At 35.4% G+C, this 13,808-nt stretch overlaps 1 long non-coding RNA gene across 3 annotated transcripts in view; it reads left to right on the top strand.

The window, feature by feature from the left end:
- LOC150092855 (uncharacterized) overlaps positions 1–13,808 on the top strand; it is a 647,058-nt gene that overhangs the window by 145,896 nt on the left and 487,354 nt on the right. For all 3 annotated transcript variants that reach the window (XR_016550493.1, XR_016550494.1, XR_016550495.1), the window contains exon 2: positions 4,968–5,246. This is a non-coding gene — a long non-coding RNA (uncharacterized LOC150092855). The remainder of the gene's footprint in view (positions 1–4,967; positions 5,247–13,808) is intronic.

Here is a 13,808-nt window from a genome sequence, read left to right on the forward strand (position 1 = left end):
TTGTCAAACTTGGGAACAAAATGCTTGCAAACTATTGCGGTTGACATTAAATATATATGGCTTCAAAGATGAAGAAGAGTAAAGATGATTGATAATGAAGGGAATAATTCTTTGGGATTGAAGAATGAAATAGTTTTTAACTGTTCTTGAGAACGATACAATGAAAGTGTTCGTTTAAGTCCAAGAATAAATAACAGCCTTGTATTAAAAGACTTCAAGGCTGAAATTGTGTTTCCTGCTGATTCTTCTTTGCGTTATTCCCGCTTCCTATGCAGGGTCCGCGTGTTACTTAGATGCGACTTCTTGTTAGCACTACTCCCAACCGACCCGTCGCCTGGTCTGCCGCTGGGGAGGGGGGGGGGGATATATTTTTGACTGTAGAGGCGTATGTTCACGGGGCCGGTTTGCCTGTTTGCGGGATGAAAATCGCCAGATAAACTGGCGGAAAAAACCCTACTGACCGCGCCCAAGACCGGCTAACTTGGCTATGCCTGAGGAAGATCCTCAAATTCCTCACGTCTACAACGGGAATCGAACCTGGGACACTCCTTCCCCAGGCATATGGTTGCGAAGCGCAAAGCCACTAGACTAAGCGCGCGGTTGTTTCCTGCTGATTCTGCATGTTAAATTGTCAGGTTTATTAGTTTTGCAAAATTTACATGAACGTACCAGCGCTGTAATCAAGCATAACGAAAAACATTTTGGAAAAAAAAAAAAAAATGCTGACAGTAAAATGTAAATAAAGTTAGATAATCGAAAAAGTTGACAAATGTAATTTTATTGTAGAAAAAAAGGCAACTAATTTTTACAAGAATATTTCATTTCGATATTCGATTTTTAAATTTAATAGCCCCCTGATAAAAAAGACAAATATGATTCTCGTCATAGAGTTTTAACTAACACCAAGCTATTTCGTGGCAAAGTTGGCTTAAGCACATATTCTGTCAATAAGCATTTTCATTGAAACTTAACACCTATTTTGTTTGTCTTGTTTTGTTACTAAAAAATGGATTGTTTTAATCAAAGCTGTTAATTACATAGTCTAAAACAGTGCTTCCCAAACTTATGGATGCAAAGGCTCCCTTTTGAAAAATTAAAATATTTCACGACCCCCATCGAACAAAAAAAAATCGTTATATAGACATATATTATTATAATATTTATTGTATTTATATTCAATACAATTTATACTCAAGATTTTGTGTTTGTACTCTTTTTTGTTTTTTATCAATACCTTTGAAATGAAAGAATAAGCATATATTTATTAATCGCCGAAATACGCACGAAACAAAATTTGTGAACCAACACCAATGTGTGATTTTTTTCCCATTAAAATATAAAAAAGAACAAAAAATAAATAATAAAAGTTAAATACGTTTCTTTCAAGATTAAAAAAAATCTACTTAGTCTTAAAACAATTTAAATGTGCTTTCATTATTTCACCCCCCCCCCCAAAAAAAAAAACGTACAGCCCCCAAGGGACCGCGCCCACAGTTTGGGAAGTGCTGATTTAAAAGACGTACGTAATTAGTTTACAGGTGCTATTGCCAAAGTTTTCAGAAACTACTGGCTGAAAACCACTAACTATATGTTTATCTTTTTATGCAGATGGTTATCATTTTCCTTGTAAATTTATACAGAATTTAACGTAGCTATGTTGTTGAGAGAATACTGGCCGAATTCCTTTGATAGATGGCATTCAGCACGGATATGATACTGTCTCAATTCCTGAAACATCTTCAGATCTCTATATTTTGCACTGCAGGTTCAACTTGAAGTTCAAAAAGTAGTCGCAGGGAGTGGATTTCGATTTAAACACTTAGATGATTCGGCAATTGTGAATAACGATTTTAAACACCTTATTTCATGAAAGTGAGTATTATTCCCTCCCTCCACCCCCAGTCTTCATATGAGACCGGATGGCTGTCCTTCAGCCGAAAAACCCTAAAAGTTGTTCTCTTCCTAAATTGGAGGATCAACTATTGAAAATGCCGCTTTGAAATTCAAGCAGTATCATAATACCACCAATTATTAAAAATATCAAAGTAGCCGCTTGTAAATGGCATCCGAATTTCTTTTACACTAATTGACTTACTTTTTTTTCGCATACTGAGATTACTTGACCACAAACCTACATAGAAATCAGTGCTTGCTTTTATGGGCAGGTCAATATAAGCCGATCGAATTGCAAAGTCTAAATAATCCGATGTGTTAATCGGTAATTTATCCTCGTTAGACGGCATTGATTAGCTGAAGCAGATAACCTCTTGATCCGATAAAAAGTTTCCCAACTGCGATTACGAATGTCTTATTTCTTCGGTATCTTTAAAGAATTCTGAGTTAAGTAGAAGACGGATTGTTAACATTACTTAAGGATTATGGCGAAACCACATTCCTGGAAGCTTTCCAAAGCGGAAAACTAGAATATTTTTAAGTTGTTTCGCTGACTGAGAAGTTTTTCTTTTTTTTTTACTCTTACAACTACTGCAACATTCTCTTCAAGACTAATTGGAAACGACTGTTTCAATTTAGCCAATGAGCGACAGTTGTGAAATCCGATAATCCTGACATTTTAACTGAAAGCGACTTAAATCCTCGAGGATAAAGCACTGTCTGCGTTAATAAAAGTTAATACTTAGTCGGTAAGACGGCTAGTAAAATGCAGGCATTGTTATTTTTAATTACCTGAACTTTAAGCTCCGTTTCTAGAACGACTAACAAATAAGCCCAAAACACTTTGAACAATAATGACAAATGCATAGACATATTTTCAGTGGAACGGACTTAACTAAGATTAAAGTATTATGGATTACGATAAGTACCACCTCCCGCCTATGTTCACATTTATGGAACTTTAAATAAACAACTCAAACTGTCTATACAGTGAAAGACTGTCGAATGAAAGTAAATCTGTTGTAAAGATAATGAACTAATTTATTAACGTAACACTATGGTTAATAATTAACCGGAGTTGTTTATAATTTTGGCTTTTAGGAAGGGAAAATTGTTTCATTTTATGATGTTAATAAGGATTTCTGTTCTAGCGGCATTGTTCTCATTGTCCTGTGCATAAGTTGTATTCATTTTTCAGCTTAGTCGTATCAACGATGCCCTTTGAAACCGTGGCTCAAATCCCGTCTATGACGGACTTTTCAAGTGAAGGTATATTATCCAGTTTCATGCTGGGTGGAATGATTTTCTTCTTTCAAATTCGGGTTTTCCATCCGCAAAATAGACAAGCCAAACACCTAATTAACAGGAATAACACACTGAGCTCATTAGCCTTTTTCGGGCCGTAAATCGAAAAAACGACCAACATTCATTTTCCACTTTAGCCTGTGGCACAGTTCTTAGTCTCCAGGAATCTCTTTTTTTTAAGCTGTCAGTCTAAACTGATACAGCAATGCTTTATCTACGAGTTCTATATATTTTGCATCTCGGAGGAATCTTAAAGAATTCGAAGAGACTGACGTAAGATGAAGATGAGTTTGATATCCATGTTATTCAAATTTCTTCGCCAAATTGTGTTGAGATTTTAAGCTCCAGCTACATGGACAGTCATTAATTTTATGAATCCTCCCCCTTCTTTAATAGTCATATTTGGTGTACACACACATACACACTGTATCCTTTGACATCCAAATGATCTTTGGTCCCGTTTTTTGTCCAAGAATTCGATGATTTTATGAAGAGATCGGTTATGGAGAGTTTGTTCCTCTTGGAGCAAATATTTAAGAGGAGCCAGGGCGACCGAGAAAAACGTTAGTTATGCACTGTAATCTTTTAAGGAAAGGACTGCTCCTCCTAACACTACTTTTTATCCTGGGCAGGGTGTGGGGGGGGGCAGGGAGAGAGAAAGTGTTCGCATTCTAGCTTTCTTCGATGACTAAGAAGCACACATGCAAAGCTCTGCTTCAGATGTACGTCTCTTGGCTGTGAAAGGCCGGAGCTCTAATCCCATCAAGGATGTCAACAACGTTTTACGAGTCTTTCCCAAATGTGACTGATTTAATTGATTTCAAATGGATTTAGGAATATTCGCCTCGTCCACAAAAATCAGATTGGTTTCCTCTTCCACAAAAGACAAATCGTTTTGGCAGCACTCACTTCAGAGACATAACTCTGATTTCCGGTAATCATAATCCATTTTAGCAAAACTGCATTTAAGGAGTTATTTTTCTTTAAACGCCATGTTTAAAAAGCCTTCAGCAGAATCAAAGTTAATAAACTAATCAGAGGACGTACAATCCGGAAGCATTATAGCATTAGTTACATTGGCTTAATCGAAACAATATTTGACAAATCCTACGTCATTTCCTAGTCTGCTACAATGTTTATATTCTTGACTTCTCTTCCTTCTACGACACACTTCATGTAATATTTACAATCATTTGCGTTTTAATTAACATAAACATAACTGAAGACATAAAAATCCAAATTTGAATAAATAATCGAGTATTGGCAAGATAAATGCTTTTTTGTTTTGTTTTTGTTTTACATTAAAATTGGTGTATTCAAAACTTAGTTAACCTCATGTGATGTATTAAAGATTTCTCTCAGTTAGATGCTGTTATTTTTCATTTGAAGTACTTTACCTTCTCGCCAAATGATTCGGTTCCTTTGTTACCAAATGATGGAGAAATACATTAATGAATTTATTCTAAATGAGTAAACACATTTCAATTAACCATATACTGGAAATATTATAATATGAACAAACCTAGCGAAAATCTGGTGGAAAACTTCATTGAATGGAAAATATCCTGATAAATCAAATTCTGATGTGTCAAGTGTGATGTTAGGAAACTGTTTGTATTTTTATATATTCTTTCCTTCTCCAAAACATTACAAAAAATCATGGTTACTTAAAAATGCTTTTGTAAGGCATTTTAATAGTATTAGTTTCATTTTTTAAAAGAATTCACTTTTATACACAAGTGCGAATTATTAAATATTTCTGTTCATAGGCGGTAAGGGCCATCCAGGTCTTTTGCTTGCTCGTGTGGCCATTGGTAAAGAGTTTTTACCAAGAATAAATGGAAGCTCCAGATGTTGGATTCTCATTACTCTTCAAAATTGTTCCTAAACATCGCAGATCTGTATTCAAGCATCCCTATGCACGATGCATTTATTTCCTGTTGCAGGGTTACCATTCTCCTAATACATGCAATGCGTGTCTAGTGAAGGTTGGACTTTTGGCAACTCTCTTGCAGATTCATCAGGATTTTCGGAAATTTTTAAATGGAGTAAGTTGTACTTCTCTAAGTCACTTTTTAATTGTTATTATTCAAATTTTACATAGATTAAATTGTTTTAATTTCCAGGTTTTGCATGATTTGTATAATCAAGATGGTGAAAATATGTTAAAAACGTTAATTGTTACGATAGCTTTATGTGATCCCTTGATATTGTTTATATGTAAACAAACCACAGGTACTAACAGCAAATTACTTGACCCCCTTTTAAAATTGTCTTGAAACTCAAATATCCAAATTAAGATATATTCAAGTCAAAAATAGACATGCATTTAAACAAGGAAAATGAAGAAAAATATTGTACATATAGCTATACGCTGAAGGCTCTGTCGTCCACAAACACAAGTAAATTTATGTAGAAAGTTTTTAACTTGGGTATACTATGTTAAAGATACCAAGCAATTTTATAAGCTAGGTTTTAATCCTTTTTCCCAAACAGACAAGTTCAGTTTGCGCCTACGTAGTTCAAATCTGAGGCATCTTGTAGAAGAGACCTCAAAGGTCGAAACCGGTCTGGGTAGTGGCCCTTGCCTTTAATGCATATCATCATACATCTCCGCAAGGGGATGTGCTTTGCATTAGGGGGAAATACTAAGGAAAGTGATCGGGCAAACTGGACTTATTTGTCTGTTTGCTTCACTTGGGAAAAATGATTAAAACCTAGCTTATAAAATTGCTTGGTATCGTTAATAAGTAAATTTAATTTAAAGTCTATTTAGTATTAGAGAATTGCCATCCTCTAGATTTTTATATGTAATGCTGCATTTTTGTTCATTTGTTTCCTGCTTTTTTTCATGTATTTTTAATGGAGAAACTCAATTGCTCTCAGTGTTAACTTTGACGCTTATGCTTGACCCGATTAACCTAAGAAGCATCTTGAAGACAGTGGAGAAACATTTCATCAATAAATGCCTTAATATGCAAACTCATTTCAATATTTTTACACTTATCGCCTCCTCGTATTTATTTAGGAAATTAATATTTCACGATAACTGTTTGCAGCAGCAACATTCGTTCTATTAAATAATATTTGCTAAGTTTCTGAATCTAAATAAAGATCATCAACTTCCTTTTAACATGTACATGATTAATTTAGTTGGGGAAGGAGTGGAACGAGGAATTATCTCTACCTTAACTTCCTGAGCCGTTTAATAACCGATGGGAATATAAAAGCCGCGGGACATCGTTATCAATAATTACTTCGAGTTTGATGATGCGCTGCTGGTAGTCTCGTGTATGTTGTGTTATATATCTGGTCGCTATTTAATTTGTTATTCGTGTGCTTTAAAACGACCCCAGTTTATCAGCAAAGTTTTTTTTTCTGTTTTAAATATTTCTCGAGTGTTACAATCCATTTTAGGTGTTAACCAAATACGACAAAATTTAAGTGAGTGGGGGGGTGGACGCCACTGCCACATTTCATTAGGTCAGTGTTTCTCAAACTTCAGATATCCACGTACCCCTTCATGTATTTTCATTATTACCAAGTACCCCTTATCAAATGATAAATAAAGTATATTTCATTGTAAAAGTCTATTTTATTTGAATTTATATATTCATGCAAACAAAAAATACGATTTATTTTTAATACAACAGAATTTGGAATAGGTACCCCCTTCATTTCCTGTCCATGAAAATCTCCGTAAGTATAATTCATATCATACTTACGGAGATTTTTCATCTTCCTAGTTAGTTCTCTAGAGATGCCAGATGACACACCCTTGTGAATTTCATTTAATCCAGATGCAATATCAACGTTTACCTGTTGCTTACAGCTACTTGTATTTGCTATATTGTTCTCTTTTGTGGTTTATAAATCCAATCTTTAACGAATAATCCATACTTAAGAATTTGAAAGCTAAAAAAAAATTACCGTAAATTTCTCTACTCGAATATAACTCGCACTTTTTTCCCAAAATTAAAGCTAAAAAATCCTGGTGCGATATGTGCGGGGATTTTTGGAAACTGAAGTTTTCAGAAAAAAACTGAAAATGGTGCGACTTACCAAGAAGCTCCTGCTCGCTATCACTACTTTTGGCATCGAGAACAGTTTCCTTATGTGCACTGTCAAAATCATCTACCCAAATAGCTTCATCTTCTTTCCCATTATTTCAAGCAAAAATTGCCAGTAATTTACAAGACTTGAGATACGTAGAGCAGCTATGAAGAAGTGCATATGATTGGTGCGGTATTAACAAAAGATCGTGCGAATCGAAGACAAATTAGCATTTCAACAGTTGAGTCGAAATGTTAATTCCCTTCAACCGAATTCCATAATATATGAAACACATTCACTATATATTTCTTAGTTTTAACACGTTCACGACGGGGTGGTGTCAAGCAAAACCATATGTTGCAACATATGGTTTTTCTTGAGTTTATATAGCAGTTTCTGTTGGAGGGGAGATGTCATTCATTAGTTAGTGCTGTTTTTATCCCAGATGTCTCTAATTGCGCTGTTTGTTGAGAAATATAATGATTCAATGCGTTAATGATGCATAGCCGAAAATTGCTACGTAATCCCTGAAGACCTTTCGCGTACCTCGTGGGGTACGCGTACCACACATTGAGAAACACTGCATTAGGTTAAGCATTATTAATCATTATTGCTTGAGTGCTCTTGGTCTTAGTAATTTCGTGCTAGAGGAAGCAGTGGGAATTATTGCATTAGAAAACCTACAGCTATTCTACATACGAAAGGTGCATCGCGCAATGTATCGAATCATATGTTTGTAGCGGGTATAAATTGCAGGAATATGACGCTCCTGAGTCCGGGTGAAATGGCTGCGAAGGGAACTCACGGAGTTTGAAAGACGCTTTGTGATAGGATGCCATGTTGCAAACCTATATGTTCAGCAAATTGTTGACAAATTAAGTCATCTTAGGTCGTCAGTTGGTGATATCATACTGAGATGGAAGAGCAGGGAGGTAGGTCGGCAAGGATGGCAGCACTTGCAGTCAACTGCAAGTGCCACGACACTCACGGAACGTGACCGTAGGGTGCTATGAAGAATAATATGCAAAAGCCGTCATTCGTTGGCCGACACGTTGAACGTGGAGTTCCGAACATCGACTGGAACACGAACCTGCACAAAACATTCAGAACCGAGCCGCACATGGGTTTACGTGGTAGGACCGCAATATGCAAGCTCCATATTATCCGAACCAACATGCATCATCGTGAGTGGTGCAAAAAAGCGTGTACAGTGGAAGCTTGGAAAGCCGTGTTATGGAGCGACGAATCAAGTTACCGCCTCTACCGAGCAGATGGAGGGGTGTGGTAGATGCCCGATGAACGTCTCTTACCAGAGTGCGTAATCCCCAATTATAAAATTCGAAGGTGGCAGTTAAGAGCAGCAACATGTCTACCTAGAAATAAAATTAAGCTCAAGGAAACCTGGATGGATAGTCCATAAGTACAACAGTCTCTTCTTGAGGATATTGGTCCACGAGCTTCCCTCGATGTGGCCGAGCATTATTGTTCTGTAGGATAATTGTCTTCCCCATTGCACCCCCCCCATATTGACGAACATAGTGGTCCACTCCCTTGTCTCTAAGTTATAGTATTCATTATTCTGCTAGGGAGCACAAGTCGGTACATCCATCCACCGAGATGACTTCCCAAACCATCACACTACTTCCTTTCTAAGTGTCCCTTTCAAGGATATTATATGGGTGATAACGTATTCTTGTTTCTCTCCAGATCACAGCGAGTCTGGTATCTTTGTAGAGCAAATACTCGTCTATAAACAATACCGATCCCAATTAGTCTTGGATCCATTTGACGTGGAGCCTGACCCATTTCAAACGTTCCCTCCTGTGAGTGGAGTATGTAGACCACCTTCGTTCTTTCTGCATCCAGTGAAAGCAGATACAATGTTCGTGTAGCCAACACGAGGTCGGATCGTAGCTGATTCGTTGGCATCATTCCCTGTTTTGGCGAGGTGGAGATATCGCTCGCTCACTGAGGTTGTAGCCTTTGGCCCTCCATCTGCGATCACATCTATTTGTGATTGTTAGAATTGGTTTCAGTCTGTGAACCACGGAAAGACTGTAACAATCTGGCTGCCTCCATTTAACTTTGGCTAGCCCTCTAGTTTTACGATGGTTTGACGCCTGAATTAATTGGCTAAATGGTGTCTTGCAGCCACATTCAAGCATTTTGCTATCGGGAATAACTCTAAAATCACTTTCCGATTTATAACTAGGATACTTCAGAAGCAAATGCATTCTGATACCCAATGAAATATAAATGCATTTAATAATAAAATGTGATTTCTTTACTATAAACAAGGAAATTCGGCAATTTATAACAAACATGAAAAATACGTGAAATATAACAATGAGTCAAATGCTATTTACGACTTATTACCGCATAAATATATGCATAATTGATGTTTTTTATGTTAATATAATACGAAAATGTATTGATAGCAGTATATATATAAATTCAAAAAATAGCCTTACATAATTTGCCTTCGAATAAGCTTCGTGTATATTTTGTGTATTCTTTCCAATACCACTGAATTAAATCCAATATATAATTGGATTTAAAAATTACCAACGTGTATATCATGACATACGTCACATCTGGTAGATGTGCTGTAAAAACTTCAGAAGCTGCATTTGTAATTTATCCGATCATCGAAACTGTCGATTAAACTTTGCAATGTTCTTCCAGTCTTCCTGTCTTCCAGTTCTTCCTGTTACAATTATGTAACAAGATTTACAGTAAACTGCAATGGTGATTATGCAGTAAGCCTCCAATTTTTTTTTTTTTTTTCAAATAGCATGGGTTACTTATTTAAATTTATCTACAATTTTCGATATTTAACCACAATTTTTGAAAAAAAAAAAAAAATTGGAGGCTTACTGCATAATCACCATTGCAGTTTACTGTAAATCTTGTTACATAATTTACATAATGAAAGTAAAATGAGTAACGTAATATTCATGTTTAAATAATTACCAGCGTATGACGCAATAAACACTGATTAAAAGGTTCTGCTATTAATTCATGATTTTCACCAGCAATACCATTTATAACAATTTAGGTCGAGATTAGAGTATTTTATTTCCAATATTTACAGAGAGAAAATGGATATTGGTCAAGTATAAAATGGACGATTTGGAACTAATTATACCAATATTTATATCTACATCAATTAAGATAGCAATGTAAACTACACTCGTTAGTTTTTTCTTTAACCAATTTATCTAAATTATCAGCATTAAGAAATAGCTTAAGGTTACATATTAATCCGACATTTGACCTCTTGAATGGCATAGTTTATCAAGAGCATTTTCTTATCGTTGAAAATACCGGTTGATTTATTTGCCTTCGGAAAACTAACTGCAATGATTATATTTTAAACTGAATGAGATTTTTATCAATTTTCAAAACAAGTGAAGTTTTACCCTTGGATATTGATTTATTAGGTGGAACCAGAGGAATGTTGGCTAAAATGTGACTCGTTAGGCCCAAATGATAGGTTTTCTCATCAGTGGATATCATTACTTGTATCACCGTCTCTTAATGGAAAATTCTCAATTGCAATGTCCTGCATTCGCTTACCGATATTTTTCTTTACGAATAGTACTGCTGGAAGATACGACTAATAAGCAATGTGAGGCCTCATTACACTCACTGTAGTCAGTGCCTGCAGTAAACATTAGAGAAATATTTATTTGAAAAGAAGAATTCCTTTGCTATTGCAGTAGTAGGACTCATTAAAGGCTTTGTAATCTCACGGGCTGGAAATTTATATTTTAATCATTAGTATTTTATTCATAACGATGGCAAGTAGGAAGAAATAAAATTCTTATGCTTAGAGGTTTAATCGTAACTATGAGACTCAAGGGAAAAGAAATGGATGAGATAGGGGAATGAAATTGAAGCGCGGTAAATGAGTGTTCAGATAAGCTAGTTATACCAAGCTATAAGTAGTAAAGCAAATAAGGTTTTCTGAATTAATACAACAGATGACTAACGGCAAAATCAAAGCGAGAAAGGAATGAAATTGCTTGATTTATTGATGTTGAAGATCAACTTATGACTTTTACAGGAAGGAGAGAGAGAAATTTATATAGTGCTTAAAATTTCACAAACGAATTTTGGCTTGTTCACATTTCGCTCGCATTACGATTTTTTTTCCCCTCTTATGGACATAATTTAGATGAAAAAAACTGTCAGACAAGAAACAGCTATTCATTATTTTTGGGACTACAAAGACAACTTAGGTACGATAATTAGTGTACTGGTGTCCAAAACCTAAGAACGAGCATTATTTCTGAAGATTTCAACCGCAAATTCAGGCGAATCAGCTTGTGGCAATTTGTATAGCTGAAAATTTAAGGTAGAAACTGGGTACACATTCAAATTTTCGAATCGCGCGCAAAGGGCTCACGTGGTAGCACTTAATAGGATCAAAAGGCTGAGCTAAGCGAATTGTGTTTGAAGAAAGCTCTTTTCGTGAAGGAATACATTTGCAAACTTGAATGTCTTGTAATGTCTCAAAGACATTATCTAGATGATTTCGATGGGAAGAATTATTGGAAAGCTTGAAGAAGACCGCAGAATTATTGATATTGCCAGAGAGTTTGAAATCTTACATAACCGTTGCATCCATGTTCGGGGAGCATTTGAAACTAATGGAATGTGTTTCAGAACGTTCGCCAAGAGGTCGCCCTCACTTTATCATGGAGCATGAAGACAGTTTTGATTATAACAGCAAAACATAATCGACATAAGACATCTGGCTGTGGTCACGGAAATGTTTTCATATGCAGAAAAAAAATATATAGTTCGTTAGCTTTTGGACACAAGTGTATATATTTAATGCACGTGTGTGTATATTCCTTTCAGAAGTTGTTGCAGTATACTTCTTAAATTCTGTTTTACTGCAGAAAGATCATAGGATAAGACAGAATAGATTTCCATTTGTTTTGTTATTAATACTTCAGTGTACTCCCTGACCAATACTTTTCTTACTCGTGGAAATTATCAAAGATACACATAGGACCATTTTGGTTGGCACAGTGGTCAGTGCATCCACTCCCCAACGATTTGGATTGCGGGTTCGAATTCCGCCGTAGGCATGGATGTTTGTGATTGTCTTTAGGTGGTGGATGAATTTCATTGTCCGGTGTGACACCACTTCCCCGCTTATTTGGACAGCTGAAGTAGCTTGAAAGAGTATCATGTTTGGCCTCTAGAGCAAGGTTTCTGGATGTAAAAATTAATAAAATAGAAAAAGACCTTCAGTTCACTTCCGGGACTAAAGTATTATAGGTTTACAATATTTCATGAGTGGGAGTCACATAATGGAGTTTAAAGATTTCGTGTTTTTGAAAATGTATAGCGCTCTTGGTGAAGCATACAGTATATATTTATGTCACTAGAGGATTCTACACATTTAGACATTTAATACCAACTGAGTTAAAATAATGATGTTCTCTAAATGTAAACTCTTTCTTAATCTTCGAAACGAAACTACTAAAGTACTTTAAGAACATGTAATAATTGTAGTCGATATTTTTAGAGACTACGTCTTTGAGTACGATTTCGTTGTTATTTTTTAAGGCTATGTCTCTTGGTAATTGTTTTTTTTTAACGGGTAACTAGCCGATGATAGGTTATATGATATCTACGAACTTGCTTGTCGATTACGACGACATTAATAGGGAACTGCTTGTTTGGTACTCGTATGATACTTGATCTTTGTTTTATTTTATCGTCTTTTTAATAGGATTTGGAATAATGCACGACCATAATAGTAATGCAGAAATAAAAGAATTTAAGGGAATATTCTCTCGTGCATTGGAACAATTTTGGAGATTATATTACACAATTTAATAACTCATTCTTTATATTACTGCGATTGTGTAGTTATTATTTTCACTAAAGATTGACCTTTTTGCAGTAAAAAATATGCGCATTGATATCATCAGATTTCATTCATTAAATTTACTCTGAATTACGAAGCTTGTATTTTTGTTTTAAAAAAAAAGATTTATTTTTTTCTGTCAGCATTTAAGTTTGACTGTAATTGTCTGAAGACTTAAGCACCTTAAAATCGCAGATCCTTAGATTTTCTGTATATTTTTCTTGATCTCCATGTGAATGTCTTTTACATTAAATTTCGTTTGAAACTGGTAAAACTTTTTCGGGACGTACAAAATCCTGAGTAGTTTTATAGATTTAAGGAAAGCATCTCAATGGCTGTCTAGAAAGTAATTCACTCTCGGCACGATCATCTCCCTCGCGTAATGACAGAATAGTTGAAATCTGCAGTGAATCTTCAATCATTTTGAACTAAATTGTAGAAACAGGTTGAAATTTGCGGCACGAAGCGACTTGATTTTAATGATGGGTGCATTTTTATTGATTAGAAATCAAGGATTGTTCTGCTCATGGAAAGATTTTCAGCAGAGGTTTTCAAAATTAGTTACGCCCTGTGTTTTAACACGAAAAAAGTAACTCGTATATTATGTAAACGACGTTTTGGCAATAACAGATAAGTTCACTCATTATTAGTCTATTTTTGAGTATTT

Source organism: Typopeltis vanoorti, chromosome 25, assembly GCF_054136105.1.
Source record: "Typopeltis vanoorti isolate ZY-2024b chromosome 25, IOZ_Tvanoo_1.0, whole genome shotgun sequence".
Lineage (NCBI taxonomy): Eukaryota > Metazoa > Arthropoda > Arachnida > Uropygi > Thelyphonidae > Typopeltis > Typopeltis vanoorti.